The sequence below is a fragment of the Anabrus simplex genome, chromosome 2, assembly GCF_040414725.1.
Source record: "Anabrus simplex isolate iqAnaSimp1 chromosome 2, ASM4041472v1, whole genome shotgun sequence".
In the NCBI taxonomy this organism is placed as follows: Eukaryota; Metazoa; Arthropoda; class Insecta; order Orthoptera; family Tettigoniidae; genus Anabrus; species Anabrus simplex.
The window spans coordinates 1,015,772,855-1,015,787,516 of record NC_090266.1 but is presented as its reverse complement, the minus strand read 5'-3'; positions in this window follow the sequence as shown (position 1 = coordinate 1,015,787,516).

The window sequence follows — 14,662 nt, the reverse complement described above, 5'->3', positions numbered from 1 at the left end:
GGTTTTGGAATAAAATTAACCTTTATCTTAATGAGGTAGTGCACAGAATCCACGTTTGCTCCTCTCTGAACCTTAAGGTCCATTATTTCCTTGGGGTTGGAAGTTGCCAGTGGTGAATTTGAAATGCTCCTAAATTATAATTTGGGGGTGGCCGTGTAATCATCTTCTAGGTTCCATTCTTAACACACTTGGACATTAATTTTATATTAAAGGAATCACAGACTTCGATCAATCTCTGTCCATGCTTGTTTGTTCTGTGTACCGGATATCTCCCAACTATTTTCTTATGTTCCTTTTCCTTTTCAATCGGTGCGTTGAAGTCTCCTAGAAGGATTTTCGCTTGATAAATAGGTCCATACTTGCATTTATCTCTCTTTCCAGCCGGGACCGAAATTCCTCTACATTATCCGAATTTATCCTATTTTTCCTCGTTGTTCGGCGCGTGGGTATTGAAGAGCATGTAAGGTTTGTATCCACATTTTTATTAGAATTGAAAGCCTTAGTGACGGTGACATGAATCCTATGACTGCATCCACTAGTGATTTGTGAGCGTTATAGAACGCATTTTCAGCGTCTGTTAGGATTAACAGTACCCGAAAATGGGGAAATCGGATATTATTTATTATTATTATTATTATTATTATTATTATTATTATTATTATTATTATTATTATTATTATTATTATTATTTTTGCTAGGGGCTTTACGTCACACCGACACAGATAGGTCTTATGGCGACGATAGGATGGGAAAGGCCTAGGAGTTGGAAGGAAGCGGCCGTGGCCTTAATTATTATTATTATTATTATTATTATTATTATTATTATTATTATTATTATTATTATTATTATTATTATTATTATTATTATTATTATTGTTACCGTGTTTTGGTGGTAGTTATGCATGAAAGAAGGTGCGGGGTGGTGAACGGGTCTCAAGCTACTAAAGTGAAATTAATTTTAAAATTTAACAAGGTTATATTTTCTTTTCAAAATTAGGTAACAACAAATAGAACAGGTACTTAGTAGCCGAAACACGATTGACAAATACATTTACATAGGTACCCCATTTGGGGCTTCAAAAGTCAGAAACATAATTCTTGAGCAATGAGCCCAACCTTACAATGAACACCATACAACAAAGGGGCCGAAAACCCCCCAAACATGCCAGAAACATCTGCTTCCAATTACATCCAAAAGCCTCCTTGAGGCAGAAACACAATTTTCAAAAAGGGCAACTTCCCCCTAAAATACAAGCCTATCATAGGCCACTCCGAACTCCACCTTTAAGCCGTCCTCAAAGGACATATACACAGGGGCAAAATACCCAACCTACTGAGGTCTGTTAAATAACAAGAAGATTAATACATGACCTCTAAAATAAAATTTGAGAGGAGGCGAACTTGCCCTCCTAATACACTTTGCTTAAGACCTACTTGGCACTAGGCCGTTAATACAAGGGCTAATCCCATACTACAGAGGTGACTTAATAGCAATTTACATTACATTACGGAAGAATTGGTTGAGAAAAATAAGTTCACCTCAGGACGATGTGAGTGGGAGCTCGAGAGGGTTAAGCACTCTATCCCGATATGTCGTTTTAAAAGAGAATATCTGAAAAGAGTAGTTACATTTTAGGAAAAGGTTACATGGTTGAACGCTTAGAACCCGCCCCGAAAGTTAAACTGCTGAGCTAGCAAAGAAAGAAGTTATTAATCGGCCATTACCTTGTGTTGAACGGCTGGAGAAGAAAGAGGCGCTTCCCGCCCCCTGCTATGTACTTAACACACTGAAAGATGGAACAGAAGTGGCCCGGAGACCCGAAAATCAGCAGTTTATATCCTCTCGCGGAAGGTTCTAGGCGTTAGGGGAAAGAAAACACCCTCCCACAAACTCTTTATTGGGTAGGACCCCGCAACAGATTCAAGTTGGGGGAAGATACACCAGATTGGTCAGAAATTAATAGAAGAAATTCGGGATTGGATACATTCATAACAAGGGGAAGAAAGGGGTAAATATTGCCAACTTAAACAATGACAGAAAGAAATTTAACAAAGAACAAACTCTTGAAATTAAATTTTCTCCAAAAAAATAGTTCTTTGACTCCGCACTAGGTTGCACTATTGTAGATCTTCAGTAGTGTCCTCTAGAAGAGAAAGTTCACACTTCTTACTTTAAGGGAAACAAAAACACATCAAAAGTGACACAGTTCTGAGAAGGTAGAAAATTAATAACGTCAATAAAGTTCAGACTTCCTCCAGCAGAGGAGTTTTAACTGGCGCGCATTTAAATTAGCGGCGTGGAGGTGTACCACCCGGTACAATTATTATTATTATTATTATTATTATTAAAATTGAAAATATTCGAAACGCACATAAGATTAGCATGATATTGATTGTTCAACGCAATTTGTCTGTCACAAATAAATGATGACAGTGGCGTATGGTTACTATTTCAACCTGGATTTCCCTTCAAGTCAATGCTCCCTGTGTCATTTTAGATTCTTTGTGTGTAGCGCGAAATGGTTATAATTCACTGGTGTACAGGTTATAAGTATACGTTATGTGTGTGCTCTCATCTCGGTGTTGATGAGCTGACTGCTTAATTAATTTGGCTCTTTGCATACAAAAAAGTAATTACTGATTTCAAAGGGAAAAGGTGGATTATTTCTCACGCAATATCTTACTCCATGGCAGAAAAACGCAGAATTAAATAATGAAATCTTAAAATAAATTTCAATTCCAATCAGTTCTTATTCCAGGGCTTTAATACAAATGTCAGTCATGTTCGGTAGTAGTTACTGTATACAGGATGAATCAAATTTACACCCCAAATATTTCTGAAATGAAAGGTGCTATTCATGTGCTGTTTTCACAGAGATGAACTGTAGCTAAGGCCTCATAATTGCAGCCCAAACATTTATGTTAATGCATATTAGAATGTGCAAATATTTTAGAATGTTACATTTTTTAAGTGGAATATTGCTTACTGACATTAACAGAGCAATACCAGAGTAAATGGTAATGTCAATGTTGTATTTTTCTAGATTTTAGTACAACTAGTACACCAGAGATCGTAGTTTGAAAACTGAAATATGGGCAGTTGTCTGCTCCATGTGTAACCAATAACTTATGAAGAATAAGTGAATAAGAAAATTCCTTAGATTCTGAAGATAAGGGAATTTGCCTCTAAAGGTTGTGTTCAAAATCACGATCACCGGGTTCAATACAAACTGCTAGTCTGTATTGTAAATATTCATGTACACATTCTAGGACTTCATCAGAAATTTCAGTGGAGGTAGATGTAATACGTCGTTTCATTTCATCTGGTGTGGTTAGAATGTCCTAGTCCTTTTACTGGTGAAGGGGTCGGCTAAGGTACAGGTCCGCTTCGTCCAATCCAACGATTTGGAAACAATTGGTGAAGACAAGCTGCAGCACGTCATGCACTGTGCTAAGAACTGCCATCATGCTGATACCACATGTCCTCCTAGTCTGTGGTGGAACGTCTTCTAAAGTCTGCCCAATTTGGTCAGTTAAGAGGTTGAGATACTTTGAGAATCCGGTGTTCCTTCTATGAAAAATGTCCCTATGAGCTTATGATTCAATATTCCAGGCCACAGTTTTCCATGTTTTCCCATTTTCACGCCAGGCGTATGCTGGAGATGTACCTTAATTAAGGCCGTGGCTTCTTCCTTCCCATTCATAGGACTTTCCTCTCCCATCGAAGGCCATAAGACATATCTGTCACACTGCGTCGTAAAACAAATTTAAAAAAAGAATAAATTCCGCACCACAAATTAAAACTCCGTGGACGTTGACGTTCTACCTGTTGGAGTTAATGTGTGTTGTAACGGACCAATATCCCATATTTCTGAGGTTTACTTGACCACGATTTGTTAATTGTTGCTTCGCTGTTGATAAGATAAATGATAAATCTGATATATCGTGCCTTGCCTATGTAGAAAATTGAATACGTTTCTCAAAATTGTTTCAGTGAAGCTTTTAATGGAGAGAGACAAAATGGAAGTTATGACTGTGGAAAACGCGCAATGCACTTACCTGACTCATACCAATTCCTCGTGCGATTGCAAAGGAAATAACGTGCACATCTACATTAATAGTAGACTATGAGATCTTATTTTATAACACAAAATAATTTTCAACATTGTATAATAATATACTTCATTTATTAAATTATGAATTCACACATCATAGTTTAAAATATGTGTCATAAAATGTTCCTTTTTTCTGTTACATAACGTAACCAATTTTTATGTAAAAGCATTCGGATCATTGATATCAACAATGTTGAAAAATATGACCGTTGGTCCCCGCCTTGTCATTCTCTTTGTTGATTACATTATGAATAACTTGTCCAGAGTGCGAACACGAGATGTTTTTCATTATAGTCGAGAATTATCATCGGATTAGTCACTTCGTTTTTTTCAGTCTCTGCTTTAGTGATATTTAGGGTTAGGGTTGTTACCATTTTTAGGAGATTAGGACACCGTGGTGTCAAAATCCAGCATTTATCTTGGTAGCTCTATGCTAGTGAAAAAGCTGTCACAGGATATATTACGATTAGACCTTTCACCATATTCAGAACAACTCTTTGATTTCGGTTAACTTCTCACGGGGAATTTCCTGCCTTTCAGCTGTAGCCTACACTTTGAAGATTGTAATAATAACTGTACCGGTTGGTACACCTATACGCCGTACTGCACCCTTGCAGAGCTTCTTCGGTGTTTACCCGATATCCCACCTTGCCACGGCTGCCCCTAGAAAAAATATACTCATCGAAGATGTGAGGTCTCCATCTCAGGCGCGATCAGTCCCCGTCGTCAAATATGGATGCATAGGGATACGATATAAAGGATAGTCTACACACTAAGTTATATAAATTATGACACAGACTGATTTTTCATTTTGTGTATAAAAAGAAAATTTATTGACCAGACTCAAAGAAAATGAAGATTAATCCATTAATATGAAGTTACATATAAATTAATATCATGTCGTCGCATTATTATATTGTTCCAAAAATTATAATTACGAAAATAGAATACCTGATCACTTCGTTAATTAATTTCAAAATAAATAATTAATTAATTAATTATAAAATTTTGATGGAATATTAATTACCAGATTAGCTCATGAAATTCATAAATACCAGTGTGTTTGTACATACTCACAGGGTAACAGTGTTCCTATAAAATAATTGGTGGACAATAATAATAATAATAATAATAATAATAATAATAATAATAATAATAATAATAATAATAATAATAATAATAAATATTATCTGAATAAAATTTTCTTTAGTGGCTAACTCAAATCAACCGTTGAAACATCAGAAGTCATCTATACCATTGAATGTAGACTGCAATAAAATATTTTAGAAAATATGTAAATAAACAAATGTATCATAATAATGATTAATTCATAAAAATAATTATATTAATAAAATATATACTTAAGTTAATTACCTTGAGTGATTGATAATATGCCTCCACACTATCTCTAATTTGTATACTATTATTGGAAAGCCTCATTGAAAGTCAAACAAAATAATAATAATAATAATAATAATAATAATAATAATAATAATAATAATAATAATAATAATAATAATAATAATTAATAATAATAATAATAATAATAATAATAATAATAATAATAATAATAATAATAATAACTGAAATTGTAACGGCTATCCATAAATCAATACTCAGAAATGCTAATAATGTTTCTCTGAATCCAACAAAATTGATTACCAAACATTTTCAATTTACGATAAAAATATAAATATTAATATTTAATTAATTTAATTACCATTTAATTAATCCATTTAATACATAACTGACCATTATCAATACTTGATATCATGATTATCTAGGCCTTCAAGTCAAACAGTAAAATATACTGGTAACGTACTGGAATAATAATAATAATAATAATAATAATAATAATAATAATAATAATAATAATAATAATAATAATAATAATAATAATAATAATAATAATAATATATTATAAAATAAAGAAAAGTAGCCACTAGAGTCCACCCTAACTCAATACCACTGTGTATGTGTAGTCTTTTGACTCAGAACATTCACATTTCAACAATTCATTCCACTGGTTAAACTTTCACTTTCATTTACAGAACTGATTAAAGTTCTTTGTTTACAACGATTTTGTTTTTACCATGACATTGTTACAATTAGTAGAAAATAAATTTTGTTCACTGTGCAAAGACAGTAACATTAGCTGCCTGAAACATGTATCCCAAAATTAATAATAATAATAATAATAATAATAATAATAATAATAATAACAATAATAATAATAATAATAATAATAATAATAATAATAATAATAATAAATTCATTTATCAAATCGTTACGGTACTTCCCATATGCAATTCGTGTAACATAACATGTTCTTTTACAAATGCGAAAATATTAAACTAAATATTCGAGTACAGTATCCTCATAATTTCCTTGTATATTTGTTGTTGTTGCTTAGAATCTAAAACTTTGCTCTACACTATACGCGAGCATTTTCCCTATCTTAATTATGTAATGTCAGAGAAATGTACACTCCCATGTGAATAAAAATAGCTCCTAACTTAGCCTAATATTTACACCAAGCAGGAAAAACACAGCCAAAAGTAATAGCCTATCGTGTAAATTAACGCTAATTATATACAAAATATACAATGAGGATTCAACATCTTCCATAAATTATTCCAAAAGAATACCTTATTGTCACACATTTATACGACGTGTCTCAATAATTGTTGGTTTATTTCAGCGTCCAAATAAATATTAATTCGCTGAAATAACCATTGACCACAGCCCAGATCAATTGTTCTTGTGGTTCACACATAACAAAATATCCTGACAATCTGAAATGCATCTCATTATGTTAATGAGGATCGTAGTAAACAAAAAAATAATAGTAATATTTTAATAATAATAAAAATAATAATAACTACGTGGTGTCCTAGAAAGTAGTACCAAAAAGTGAGCTTTAGCAAGCATACATGTTAAATTAACTGGGTGTTCTTTATGCAATAACATAACATTTCAATAGTAGTCAAATGTACCTAGAAAATTTTTTATATATCAATGAACGATGTTGTGTTCCAATTTACTCGTATGCACATTATTAGGTCCCTACACATACATAATAATCCTTGACTGTCTCATATTAAATCCCTTCGGCTCCTTTCTGCCGGTAATATCTCTCAGCTGTCACGCAGACCACTATCATTGCAGTAATATCTCTCAGCTGTTACGCTGACCACTATCATTTCATCGAGCTCGATAGCCGCAGTCGCTTAAGTGCGGCCAGTATCCACTATTCGGGAGATAGTAGGTTCGAACCCCACTGTCGGCAGCCCTGAAAATGGTTTTCCGTGGTTTCCCATTTTCACACCAGGTAAATGCTGGGGCTGTACCTTACATAAGGCCACGGCCGCTTCCTTCCAACTCCTAGCCCTTCCCTGTCCCATCGTCGCCATAAGACCTATCTGTGTCGGTGCGACGTAAAGCAACTAGCAAAAAAAATATTTATTACGGTACTTGCTGCGCGCACAAAAAATAAAATTTAATTTTACAAAAAAATACAATTTAATTTTATATGAAAGAAATAACTATCACCATCATCAAACCTGAATTTTGATAGTGACCGCATAAATTTTTATTTTCAATATTAACCATATTATCATCATTGCACCACAATATGCTAATCTGCATAGAAAAATATATATATATATATTTAATTACCAATATTAATAATAATAACTATTATTATTTTACAAACGACGATCCCTTGAAATAACTCGAAGTAAATTTGTTTGTGACAAGTTAAGTGGTTAAAATTGTGCTTCGTACATACGTTACCAATAATAATAATAATAATAATAATAATAATAATAATAATAATAATAATAATAATAATAATAATAATAATAATAATAATAATAATAAAGATACCATATAAGCACATCATGGTGATAAAATACCCTAAATTATTTGGCTGTGTTCCCTGGAATCCTACACTAACTACTCGCGCATTCTTACATCTAGATTATATTAAAAGAAAGTTTTAGATTCTATAAATAACATGAGGACAGTGCTCACATTATCAGCAACCTGCTGCCACCGTCAAAGAGAGTGGCCATGGTAGTTTAGAGACTCATGACAGAATATGTTATCTCCATCTTCTTTCTCGCAATGTCCAGATTCGATTACTTACTAACTCTCACTGTCACTCACACATTTACACACGGTTTCCTTTTTCTATATTAACACTGGTACAAAAATTATTATAACACGAAACACTTCTGATATATATACAGCCTATACAGTGCTCGAATGCATAAAATTGGAAATGTAATTCATCATCCTAGACGTTCTTCCACGTTTATCTCACGCGCAGTGAAAGTACTCTGTAGATTCAACACCCCCTTGTATCTTCACAAAGAAACGGCTGTGTGTGGGGTTTCGCCTCCGGCCCTGACCTCAATGCTGGTAGGGAGAAAAAGTATATTCCCCCTTGGAGAACCGTTCTAACAGTTGACTAACTATTGCCAGTAGCAAACAAAATGTTCCAAATCTACTGTAGTCTCCCTGACTGTTTTAACGTTGAACTTCTCGTACGGACTAGCATACTAAAGTCGCGTACAAAGGACTCAACTATTGCGTAGTTCCAAGTCTTATTTCAGTAATACGTAAATCTGACATTATAAAGTACCTTAAACTGTTATTTAGTTCGATGATGCTCTTATAAAACACTTTCATAGGCAACTAGCATTTATAAACTTAACTTTGCCTGAATATATTGGTGAAAGTTCTTTGTTCGTTAGAACACTACTTCAACTGAGGAATTATGTCCCCAACACGTCTTAACACAACGACACTCCCGATGATGACTGAGGGTTCAGAGCTGCAGCTTCAGGGAAGTTGGCGCACTACTTGGCGGAATGATACAAATTTCGACACCTAAAAATCCCCACTGGCGGTACTGGGACAGCTCCCAAGTAAAATTGCTTAATAAATGAAATGGTTTGCACACAAAATTTCAATAACTGCTCGCCAACATATTAAAGTAGTGTGCTCGTGAAATTGTTCGTAATTTCTCTAGTAAGATCGGTGGCGTCAACTGGATTACATCTCGTTGTACACTGCCTAACACAATCCATGATGGCAGGGGCTTCACAGTCGCGTCGCTACCCAGCAATTGAATACGTAATTATTCCAGTTTATTTTCAATAAGCTATTAGCTTGTTTCAAAATTTCTTCCGTAAATACCGACATCTTGCTGTGACAAAATCTTCTTTAATTAATGGTCTGGATTGCAGATAAATTACACACAATTTCGTCCCGCTACATTTAAAAATATTCAAATACTTTGACCTGATTGGAGCATACATACGATGTTCAATTGTATGGACGAGTCCATTTCAAACCTAGGGAAATCTGGTAGTTCCACTTGTCATTTTCTGTCTCACTCTTTCACGGTATTTTTCAACTGTTACTGCGTAGTTACATAGCTGATGCAACACCAGGTGTTTCCAAGATAACGATTTGTTCTAGAAATAAAAGAAGCGTGGGTTTCTACTGAAGCTTTGTTCTCACGCACTCAGCTTCTTGAATGTCCCAATAATATAATTATGATAGCGCATATGGAAATTATTATCCATTCTTTCTGTATAATTAATTTAATTCGCCAATCAGACTCATCTGATGGGTACAACACATTTGAATTTTCCGCCTTAAAGTACTCCTCTACTGCTGAAACTCTGAACTTTAAAACTGAATTAATTCAACCGTTTATCAGAAGATGTCACTGTGTTAATTTCGAATTGTTTTTGTTTACTAATTATCAAGAAGTGTGGACATTCTCTCACAGATGCTTCTACCAAAAACTATGATCATGCACCCTGGTGCGAAGTGAAGGAACTTTTCTTGAAGATATTTTGTTTTCATAAGTTTGTTCTTTACTAAATGTTGTTCTTTCATTTGTGGGTTGGCAATATTAATCTTTCTTTCCGCCAGTTTTGAAAGTAGCCAATCGTAAATTTCTGGCATTAATTTTTAGCCAATGGCGTCCTTCTTCCCCATTGTTGATGTGTAACTGTAAGCTACCCAATAAATGACTGTGGGTGTGTCTTAATCATTCATGAAAGTTCTCGAATCTTCCCCGAGAGTATAAAAACTGCTGATTTTCCTGGCTCTCGGCCACTCGTACAAAATCTAGCTTAGTGTATGGAAGTATAGGAGGAGGCGGGAAGCGCCTCTTTCATCATCCAGCAGCTCTTTTACAAGGTAATGGCCTTTTAACATCTTTATTTCTTGCTAACTCAGCAGTTTAGCCCTCGGAGAACGTCCGAATCCTTTTTAATGTAACCTACCTTCCTAAATGTAACTTGTGCCGGCTTATGTAAAAGTTTCTTACTACTTTAACTGTAAATCGGGGATAGAGAGTGCTTCACCCTCTCGAGTTCCCCTTTCATTTTGAGTTGAGGTGACTACGTTTCCATAACCGACTTTCTACTCTTAAGGTTTTAAAGTTCTCTCATACGAGTCACCTCTCTAGTTTGGGAATAGCCCCTGTGTCATCGGCCTACTGCCTCTTAGGTTTTACAAGGCTTAATGTAGGAGCGTAAGCTACGCCTCCATTCATATTGGTATTTTGGTCCATTTAATTAACCTATTATTTTTCCTTTAAGGCCCTGTAGGCTGGGTACAAGATACCCCTGTTTAATTCTTGTAAGTTACGCCTCGATGGCAATTGATTGCAAAGCATTTTATTGCCTTTAATATGCTTGAAAGATTGAGAGCGGGTCAGCTCTTTCTGGTGTTTTGAAAGGTGCCTCTAGGAGGAGGCTTGACATTACTAGGTGGGAGCAAGTGCTCCATGTAATGAGAGGTTTTCTGCCCTTTGGTAATTTGTGGTTGTGAGCTGAGGGCTCAGGAATTATAAACTTGGGGCTCGAAGCCCAGAATTTGTAAAGATCCCTTTACTTGTGCTTTCGTTTGTAAAGTTATATTTGTACATGATTTTTCATTGTTATTTCACTTAGTGAAAATTTGTTAAACCTTGTTTTCTATTGAAAATATAACCTTTATTGAAATTTTAATTCATCTTTCGGACTTGTAGTTAGACCCATTCCAGCCCGCACCTTCTTTCACCTCTGCATTCCACGGATAACTCCGTAACAATAACTATTTGTACAGTCACAAAAAGCCCAAATTTTGATACCATATTTCCCTGGTTTTGAGGTATGAACTGCTTGAAGGGGCATCTTCCAAAAAATGTTAACAACTGTTCATGTACAGCAATATTCTGGAATGATGTGTACATGACAAAATATTAGCAACCCAGGATTTTAATATGTTACGTAAAGGAGCAAGTTTTCTTTCTTGTAGAGGCGTCATAGCACTGCAAAAAAAGCGAAATCTGAGAAAATCTATTTCTTAAAATTGATTTACCAAATACTGGACGCCCATCTTTAACATTCCACAAGTTCATGACGGCTTCATTCTTTGTTTTTAAAGATAAGTAACACTACAAAATATTCCATATCCTACTTGCACTGGATCAGCATACCAGACTACTTTCTTGTTTTTTGAACTGTAACGAGGAAATAGAACTAACAGAATAATGCAGGTCCATCTGAAACGTAAGCTAGACAAGACAATAAGCTCACCTTAAAAAAAATTAAAGCTTGAACTGCACTTATATGCAAACATATGATTGTAAGCTTATCTAATTTGCTACTCTTCTTCAGATGAGTCATTACTTGATTAACAAGTACAGGAATAATGCTGTTCGTTCAGTTCCACAAGCATTAACTTCCTCATCGGCATCAGATTGATCTTCATACAATCCAAAACAACACATCAGTCGATATCTTCCTGAAGCAGAATCTCACGAACTTGATAATCTGTAAGCTTACTCTAACTGCACCTGGCGAGTTGGCCGTGCGGTTAGGGGCCCGCGGCTCTGAGCTTGCATCCGGGAGGTGGTGCGTTCGAATTCCACTGTCGGCAGCCCTGAATATGGATTTCCGCGGTTTCCCATTTTCACACCAGATAAATGCTGGGGCTGTACCTTAATTATGGACACGGCCGCTTCCTTCCAACTCCTAGGACTTTCCTATCCCATCGTCGCCATAAGACCTATCTGTGTTGGTGCGACCTACAGCCACTAGCAAAATAAAAACAACTTACTGACTGCTCCATCAAGTTCCAGTAAGAAGATACCAGCATGCTCCACAGGATAAAATTACAAACAACAAATTTGTGTACATTTATTACTGCACACAGCGCCAGACAACAGTTCTTAGAGAATAACAATAAAAATGTAGCACTTGGGGTCATCGTCGACCCCATGGTAACATATGTAATTCTGTATATAGGAAGTAAACCAACAACTCTAAAAATGAAATCAATTTTCGACGTGGACAGATGGTAATAAATACTAAATGTCATGAAAGGAAAAGGAAGTATCTATATTTCTAAGATGCAATACAACACTACGAAATAACTAGTGGGTTCAATGTTGACCTCATGTAAGTACGAGAGTTGATTCCATACGGCCACAGCAGTTCAGCCTCGCTCACCACAGCACATTTCGTGAGCTCTGCTAATAATTCAACAATTTAAATTCTTAATGAGTTTCCAAGAAAAGAAAGCACGACAGAGCTCTTACGAATTAGACATCAAGTTGTTCATTAACGACAAAAAGGGCGCATGGAGTAGTAACGTCAAATATTAAAATGGGGAACTCTTTTCCTTCATCATCACTCTAAAGTGTACGATTTTCTGTCATTACTTTAGAGCTATCTACCGAAAAAAGTTGAAGGTCCCGACCCATATATCTTCCATTTTTTTCCTCTGAGTTGCCGACGACTGGATTAGAACCGACAATAATTTAAAATAGTATTGACGTGATGGAAGCAGCTCATATCTCTGAAATAGGACTGTATATTGTCGTGATATCGTGCACATATCCACGCGTTCTCTAGCATTACGTGGAACTCGAAGAACCGGGCAAGTTGGCTTTAGGGTTAAGGGCGCGCGGATGTGAGCTTCCATCCGGGAGATAGTGGGTTCGAATCCCACTCTCGGCAGCCCTGAATATGGATTTCCGTGGTTTCCCATTTTCACACCAGGCAAATGCTGGGGCTGCACCTTAATTAAGGCCCCGGCCACTTCCTTCAAACTCCTAGGCCTTTCCTGTCCCATCGTCGCCACAAAACCTGCATTTGTCGGTGCGACTTAAAGCCACTAGAAGAAAAAAGAATTCGAACGACAAAGACAGAACTTTTCATTTTAGAACTCCCACTCACATTGGATAGTGATTATGAAACACAGTTCATATCTCCTAGCCTGTGTCTTGTCTCAATCTCTATTATCCTAGTATTTTACAGCGCCTGTCTAAACCACCTACGAGTCAGTTCTCTTGGGTCCCCTGTGATAAAACCGGACAAATTTCTTTACGTTCTCTCCGGCCCTACCCTATTGTTCACACTTGTATAGCGGTTAGTAGTACATGTTACAGGATTCCTGTATTACATTATGAAACTGGCGGTCCTCGCACTTGAAATTTCTACATTAAATTAAAAGGACAACACAGATAAATCAAGCAAATTCAATGGCCAGGAAGTGATCTTGTGGAACCTGAAATTTTTATCTACAATTTTAAAATTCTGATTCCTTTCTGATGTAGCGCACATACAGTACGAGGTAGAAAGTGCTAAGCCCATTGAAGGAAGCCTTCATATCAGTAATGCTGAGAGTGGATGGGACGAGCATCACATAAATTCAAGTTGAGAAATATATATGCCAGCTACGAAGTTGCTCTCACAAAATATAAGTTCTTAAGTTTCCGACCCACATGAACAAAGTGATATAAAGACTTAACTCATAAGTACTTACAAGAATTACGAGATCTGAAACTAAAGGAAATCTTTTGTATAATACTTCGTGGAGTTCTTTCGCAAGCTAGTAATGGTGTTGGACATTAATACGCATTTGGACATGTGCTGCAGATGTGATAAATAATAATTGAATATTATCTTGAATTAAATAAAAATATTTTACCCAAAACGGAAGAAAATTTTTTGCTGTAGTCGAGTGGTCAATAGGGGAGGTGGCATTTAATAATCTGCATTTGGCAGGAAATGTAGTCTTGATAATTAAGCGCTCGCTTCCTCGGCTCAATTTATTGGGTAAAAATTCGGATGCAGTCAGAGTAAGTTAAGAATAGTTCATTTTGACAGATCAGGTAATAACTTAACTAGCGCAAAAAATATTATATTCTGAAGGCAAAATTCCAGCTTCTCTGCTAATAGCAATAGGAGGGACATTATATTACATACAGGGTCTTTCATGACATGAAGAATCTCATTCATGGGTGGACAGGAGACGCTAAATATATAACATAGTTCATATAATCAAATGTCCTATTTAATTTTCCTTCTGAACCAAAGCTATCGATCGGTTTTGCACGCATACTGTAATATCTTCGACCTCTTTTCTAAAATATCGATGGCCTAGACTGAATACCTCGTATCTCAAAAAGTTATTCCTATACAATATTTCCCTTAAGACTGGTCACGCCTCCCAGCCACATTTGGATATGC